Source organism: Rhinopithecus bieti, unplaced genomic scaffold (genome assembly GCF_001698545.2).
Source record: "Rhinopithecus bieti isolate Rb0 unplaced genomic scaffold, ASM169854v2 scaffold_26568, whole genome shotgun sequence".
In the NCBI taxonomy this organism is placed as follows: domain Eukaryota; kingdom Metazoa; phylum Chordata; class Mammalia; order Primates; family Cercopithecidae; genus Rhinopithecus; species Rhinopithecus bieti.
The window spans coordinates 1-7,991 of NW_016852686.1; the positions used below are offsets into that span (position 1 = coordinate 1).

Sequence of the window (7,991 nt, forward strand, 5' to 3'; positions counted from 1 at the left end):
ATAGAGTCTTGCACTGTCACCTAGGCTGGAGTGCAGTGGTGCGATCTCAGCTCACACTACCATGCCCAGCTAATTTTTCTATTTTTAGTAGAGATGGGGTTTCACCATGTTGGCCATGACTGGTCTCGAACTCCTGACCTCACTTGATCAGCCCACCTCGGCCTCCCATAGTGCTAGGATTACAGGCATGAGCCACCGCACCCAGCCAGTTACCTATTTTCAAATAAGGTTATATTCTAGGGCACTCGAGGTTATGTCTTCAACATATGAATTTTTGGGGAGACACAATTCAACACATAACTCTTGCCTTCTTGCTGTTCCTCTAGCACACTAAACTGATTTTCATTTCAGGTCCTTTGTACATGGCAAGTCTTTCTGTCTAGAACCCTAAAGAAGGCTGGCTGTTCCCTTCTCAGCATACACATATTATCTCATATGCCACTTTCTCAAAAGGCCTTCCCTGATCACTCTATTTAAAATAGCCTCTCCAGATACATTTGTCAGCTTGCTCCTTTCTGCCTGTGGACACCACCCAAGAAGCATCACTTAAGCCTCTCTTCTCCCTTCCGTCATGTCTAAGTCAGAGTCTCCTAAAGATCCCAAACAGCTGAGGAAGCTCTTCATTAGAGGTTTGAGCTTTGAAACAACCGTTGAGAGCCTGAGGAGCCATTTTGAGCGATGGGGAATGCTTGCAGACTGTGCGGTAATGAAAGATCCAAATACCAAGCACTCCAGGGGTTTTGGGTTTGTTACATACGCCACTGTGGAGGAGGTGGATGCAGCCACGAACACAAGGCCACACAAGGTGGATGGAAAAGTTGTGGAACCAAAGAGAGCTGTCTCAAGAGAAGATTGTCAAAGACCAGGTGCCCACTTAACTGTGAAAAGATAACTTGTTGGTGGCATTGAAGAAGACACTGAAGAACATCACCTAAGAGATTATTTTGAACAGCATGGAAAGATTGAAGTGATTGAAATAATGACTGACTGAGGCAGTGGCAAGAAAAGGGGCTTTACCTTTGTAACCTTTGACGACCATGATTCCGTGAATAAGATTGTCATTCCAAAATACCATACTGTGAATGGCCACAACTGTGAAGTTAGGAAAGCCCCGTCAAAGCGAGAGATGGCTAGTGCTTCTTCCAGCCAAAGAGGTCAAAGTGGTTCTGGAAACTTTGGTGGTGGTTGTGGAGGTAGTTTCGGTGGGAATGACAACTTTGGTCATGGAGGAAATGTCAGTGGTCGTGGTGGCTTTGGTGGCAGCCGTGGTGGTGGTGGATATGGTGGCAGTGGGGATGGCTATAATGGATTTGGTAATGATTGAAGCAATTTTGGAGGTGGTGGAAGCTACAATGATTTTGGCAATTACAACAATCAGTCTTCAAATTTTGGACCCATGAAGGGAGGAAACTTTGGGGCAGAAGCTCTGGCCCCTATGGTGGTGGAGGCCAATACTTTGCCGAACCACATTGTCTATGGCGGTTCCAGTAGCAACAGTAGCTATGGCAGTGGCAGAAGATTTTAATTAGGAAACAAAGCTTAGCAGGAGCGGAGAGCCAGGAAAGTGACAGGGAAGCTACAGGTTACAACAGATTTGTGAACTCAGCCAAGCACAGTGGTGGCAGGGCCTAGCTGCTACAAAGAAGACATATTTTAGACAAATATTCATGTGTATGAGCAAAAAACTCAAGGATTGTATTTGTGACTAACTGTATAACAGGTTGTTTTATTTTCTGTTCTGTGGAAAGTGTAAAGCATTCCAACAAAGGGTTTTAATGTAGTTTTATTTTTTTGCACCCATGTTGTTGATTGCTAAATGTAACAGTCTGATCATGACACTGAATAAATGTCTTTTTTTAAAATGTGCTGTGTAAAGTTAGTCTACTCTGAAGCCATCTTGGTAAATTTCTCCAACAGTGTGAAGTTAGAATTCCTTCAGGGTGATGCCAGGTTCTATTTGGAATCTATATACAACCTGCTTGGGTGGAGAAGCCATTGTCTTCAGAAACCTTGGTGTAGTTGAACTGACAGTTTCTGTTGTGACCTGAAGTTCACCATTAAAAGGGACTACCCAAGCAAAATCATGGAATTATTGGTTATAGAAATGATTGCTGGCACATCCTATGCAATATATCTAAATTGAATAATGGTACCAGATAAAATTATGGATGGGAATGAAGCTTGTGTAGCATCCATTATCATATGTAATCAATAAACGATTTAATTCTCTTGAATGAAATGACAACTCTATGGATTTGGGACTGGCAGAGATTTGGACTTTCCCTACCCACTACCCCTGATAATGTTGAATGCTTCTATCACAATTCAAGTTCAAAGCTCTGCCAGGAATAGAAACTAGCTGCTGGCTAATGCTGCTCCATAAACCCACAGATTTGAAGTGTTTGGGCGGCCTTTTAAAAATGACCAATATCAGAAAGCATTTTAATGAACATAAAGAGACTTACATTAAAGGAAAAAATAAATAGCCTCTCTACCACACACACATCATTCCCTACTCCCTTTCCTGTTTCAGTTTTCTTCATAGCACTCGTTACTACCTGAAATACTTTTATTTTTAGTTGTTTTTATCTGTCCCTCCCACCAGAATGTAAGTTCCTTGAGGACAAGAAACTTGTTCATCTTACTTCTGTATCATTAGCTCCTAACATAATGCCTGTTCAAAATTAAATATTTAATAAATGTTGAATTAACATTGAATGAATGAACACTCACTTTATTCTCTGATTGAGTCTCTAAAAACTCCAATAGAATCAAGTTTCCACTGAGAAAATAGAGCTTATTTCAAACTCCTAAAGACATTCATTTTCCCCCTTTGAAATAAACTACACCTGTCTAAGAGACCAAGTATAAAACAACAAAATATTCCTCTCTCCCACAGTTGCCTTTTCTCTCTCTTCTTGTACTACCAGGAAACTACTCAATGGTAGCAAAAATCAGCGTGAAGAGAGGTTAGTTCCAAGACAGAAACACATTGTCAATCTTTACTCAAAGATTGTCCATCACCTGCTCTCTCTCCAGCCTGGCTAGCTCTTTTCAGGCCCGATAGGCACACATTCATGGGCCTGGCTGGACCACCTATGAGAGAGAAAAGGGTGATCCCTTCCATTAGATTAACAGGCTTAGAAAAGGCTAGGGAGCTAAGCTGACTTCTTTTTTTTTTTGAGATGGAGTCTGGCTCTGTTACCCAAGCTAGAGTGGAGTGGTGCGATCTCAGCTCACTACAACCTCCACCTCCCAGGTTCAAGCAATTCTTGAGCCTCAGGCTCCCGAGTAGCTGGGACTACAGGGATAACAGGTATTACCACGTCCAGCTAATTTTTGTACTTTTAGTAGAGATAGGGTTTCACCATGTTAGCCAGGCTGGTCATGACCTCCTGACCTCAGGTGATCCACCCGCCTCAGCCTTCCCAAAGTGCTGGAGATTATAAATGTAAGCCATGGCACTCAGCCCACAAACACTTTTAGAACATGTTTTAGAAATCCTTTTTTTCTATAAATCACAAAGTAATCTCAAAATTTTAGAGCAGCACCCTATGTAAGAAATAAAAATAAAATACTATCTTCATCAGTCTTGGATTTTAAAGATACATGGCCTTACGAGATAGATATTTGCAGCCAAAGAGGATATTAAAAAGATTTTTAATGGTTCCAAAAATAAATCTGACAGTAAGTTAAGCAACAATAATACTGATATAATAAATGTCTGGCTATTCAAAACGACTATTTGAAAAAGCATACGCAAGTTCTAACCAGGTGCCATGGCTCATGCCTGAAATGCCAGCACTTTGGGAGGTCAAGTCAGGCAGATCACTTGAGTCCAGGGGTTCAAGACCAGCCTGGCAAACATAGCGAAACCTCACATCTACAAAAAATACAAAAATGAGCCAGGACCGGTGGTATATGTCCATAGTCCCAGCTACTTGGGAGGCTGAGGTGGGAGGACCACTTGAACCCGAGAGGCGGAGGTTGCAGTGAGTTGTGATTACACCACTGCACTCCAGCCTGGGCGAGAGAATTGAGACTTTGTCTCAAAAACAAAAACAAAATTTCAAGTTCTGTGGATTTGTGTAAAAAATAAGTCTTACTTTAGAATTATGCTTCATTTATATAAACCACATAAGAAATTTCTTTCTATGATGTTTTTCTCATTTAAGAAAATGGGGTGAATTACTAAAATGTATAGTTAAAAAACAGGCTTCTAATAAATTTTGCCTCCACAGCAGGGCGCAAAAATATTTTGTCCATTTTTTCCACATCAACATTGCCATGTCTGGAGAACGTTATTGTAAGAGTAATAAAATGAGATTGAATTTCATGCCTAATCTTTAATTCTAAAAAAAAATTCTTCTCCACAATTACTACTTATTTTCACCTTCCTGAAACTGTAAGATAATCTTAATTTTCAAAGCCAAGAATTCTATATATTTATAAAATAATCTGATTTCACATATGTATTTGACATTTCCTCAGAAAAACCTAATCAAAACTATAACCATTTTTAAAACTAATTTTTTAAAATAAGGGAATAAAGTTTTAAATGTATTTTTAGTTAGTACAGGGTTACTATGCCTACTTGCATAATTACTATTAATAGTTTTAGATGATCAATAAAAAAAAACCTGTTTTTTTAACCGTACTCACAGTACTTCGAAGTTTATCCAGAAGCAAATTTAACTGTGTCTGTGAAAGAAAGGAAATCAGTTTATTATTTCAAAAAGCCAAAGTACACAGTGTCATGAGTTAATATTAGCTTTCCAGTACTGGGATAAAATAACATGCAATAACATCCAAAATCAACACATTTCAGTTTAACAACCTCCTGGTACACAAATTCTTTAACAGACAGCATCATGCAAAATGACTAATGTAAAGCAAGGACAATAACTTACACAGAAGCTGTATAATTAAAAGACTGAAAATTAGCAGTATTTAAAAACATACACTCATATTTGCAGATGGGATGAATGAGGAAAAAATGTACAGGCAATGAAGGAAGTAAATGAAAATACTGAGGATGCACTTAATAAGAGATCAATAGCACAGTATTTGAATGTGGCAAACTGCAGTTTGTGTCACANGGGAGCAACCAATTTATTTTCTTTTCTTTTTTTTTTTACTGAGAGACCTTGATGACCCATGGTGAAGAGCTTCAAAGCAGTGTCCAAAGTCTTAACCATGAAAATCTTTTCTTAACTGCAAAGAGGGCTGAGTCTTCAAAATTCAGATGGTCTTATCTTGTACTCTCCAGAAGGGAGGGCAACTATTTGCATTCTGTTCTGGGAGAGGTCCCTTCCGCTAAGAGTGTGTTAAGTGCTCCTAATACAACAAAGGAAAAGGATTTTTTTTTAAAGCAGTTGCATTTCCTTATTTAAAAGGCCAATCATTTACATACTGCTTTACTTGCAACCAAAATAGTTCTAATGCATTTATCCACAGCACGTTATATTGATGGTAGGGGCTATACATTGTCAACCTTTAGCTCTGACATCTTGTGGCTTTATCTTCTTCTTCTTCTTTTTTTTTTTTTTTTTTTTTCTTGAGATGGAGTCTCGCTTTGTCACCTAGGCTGGAGTGCAGTGGCGTGATCTCGGCTCAGTGCAACCTCCGCCTCCAGGGCTCAAGTGATTCTCCTGCCTCAGCCTCCCAGGTAGCTGGGATTACAGGTGCCCACCACTATGACAGGTTAATTTTTTGTGTTTTTAGTAGAGATGGAGTTTCACCACGTTGGCCAGGCTGGTCTCGAACTCCTGAACTCAAGTGACCCGCCCACCTCAGCCTCCCAAAATGCTGGGATTGCAGGTATGAGCCACTGCACCCAGCCGATCTTCTTTCCCGGGCTACAGGTAGTCAGTTCAGAGCCAGTAAATATGGTTGCAGGAAAGTCTTTTCTTTACCATCTGTATTACTTCCCTATTGCTGCTATAACAAATTACTATAAACTTTGTGGCTTAAAGCAACACACACTTATCATTATCTTATGGTTCTGGATGTCATAATTCTGCACTGGCTCTCACTGGGTTAAAATCAAGGTGCTGACAGGGCTGCATTACTTTCTGGAGGCTCTAGGGGAGAAGTTCCAGCCCACATTCCTTGGCTCCTGGCTTCCTTTCTCTGTCTTCAAAGTCAGTAGTAGTAGGTCATGTTCTTCTCACATCTCATCAATCTGACTTCTGTGTCCCTCTTCCATTTTTAAGGATCCTTGTGATTACATTAGGCCACCCATATAATCCACAATAATCTCCCTACTTTGGGGTCAACTGATTAGCAATCTTAATTCCACCTTCATTCCCTTTTGCCATGCAAGGTAACATATTCAAAGGCTTAGGATGTGGACATCTTTAGGGGTCTATTATTCTGCCTACCACACCACCACATGACAAATGTTTATTGAACATCTACTGTTCATGGAAAGCTTTCTGCTCTGCCTTAAGGGACAATCTGGATAAGACAGGACTTGTTCAGAAAAGGGTAAATAACAATGGGAGGTTTCACAGGCTATGAGAGAGGTAAGAAGATGAGGAACTCATGCTATGTCATGCTACAAAAATTAGAAGACAGTGTGGTATGATGACTGAGGTGGTCAGAGAAGACTTCCTGGAAGAGGCAGAGCTTAATCGGTCTTAAAGAAAAGGCAAGACTTGAACATTGTTTCTGAGCTGAATAAGTCTTACATATACATTTTGAGGGCAGATTTCCAAAGTAGCAGATGTAACATGAAAGTACTCACTGCTATTCTAGTGATGTCTCCATGACACTTATCGGCCTAAAAATCACTGTTATACATACCAGCTCATTTGATGCTCACCACAGCCCTGTGAGGGAAGTAGGGAGAACAGGGAACTACATAAACCTTTCCATCATTGAGTCCCTGGGCCCCTTTCCAGGCCTAGGGCCACCCCCAGTGTTCTTTCTTCCTTGTGGCCATAGGGATACCACCTGTTTTCTCCTTTGGTAATTATCTCCCCAAGCCTAGCTGCAGAATGAGACACAAACTCTGCACCTTCCCAGTTTCTTGCTACTATTGAAGCCAAGCACACAGGCTCATTTAAAATTTGCTAAACTCTGTAGAAAACAGGGTAAAACCGACAGACATAATGGAGTGACAAAAGTTTCATAATCTTACAAAGTTTGTATAATAATGGTCTCTGATCTATAGTTTCTGCTCCCCTTTTCAATGGCAAAAGAAAGTAGTATTGAATTTAGGTCCTCTGCTTATATTTTCTTAGGGCTCATCATCATCATCATCACTGTAGCAAGCAACTATGGAGTACTTTTTATATGTCAGGCAGTGTTCTCATTGCTTTCCATACTTTAACTCATTTAATTCTTACAACAACCCATTTTATGGATAATGAGGCAGACTTCAAACCTAGGTAGACTGGCTCTGGAATCTGTTTCTAACCACTACACCATACTGCTCTACCATCTCTTCCGCACCACCACTTTGCCTTCTGCCTGTCAATATAGGCTACAATTTGGATACTTTCTCCATGAGGGATCAGTATGCTAAGTTACAGAAGAAGAAACTGAGGCTGAGCAAAGGTAGACTTTTCCAAGGCAGCATTAATAATGAGTGGGGAGCTGGAGGTCAAATCCAGCTCCATCATACCATGTTGCCTTTATGAGGTGCTACTTTGGTGAGGTCTGGTTCTGCTCCAACATAGTAAAAGAAGTGATTTCAAATGATTCCACATGTATCAGTCCCTCATACCATTATGGGATGTTTCATTTTGGATGCTGTAATCAAGACCAGATTAATACCTTTAAAGGCTCTAAGATTTAAAAGAAACGAATGTCCTCCCAACACCATCCTCTATGGATTCAAATTAAAAGTAATTATAAACAATAAAATAAGTAAAACAAACTATCATTTTTCCCATGACTACTTAAATTTTTGTTTTTGAAATACCAGCCGTCAAATTCTTTTATAAATTCTTAAAAGTATTCTCAAAACAATTTTTTCTGATGTA

General features: G+C 39.9%; 1 pseudogene across 1 annotated transcript; it reads left to right on the top strand.

Moving 5' to 3' along the window:
* The first annotated feature begins 466 nt into the window (after positions 1–466).
* Positions 467–2,471, top strand: LOC108525247 (heterogeneous nuclear ribonucleoprotein A1-like; annotated as a pseudogene). The gene has a single exon (XR_001884237.1). The product of XR_001884237.1 is annotated as a heterogeneous nuclear ribonucleoprotein A1-like (transcript).
* The last annotated feature ends 5,520 nt before the right edge of the window (positions 2,472–7,991 follow it).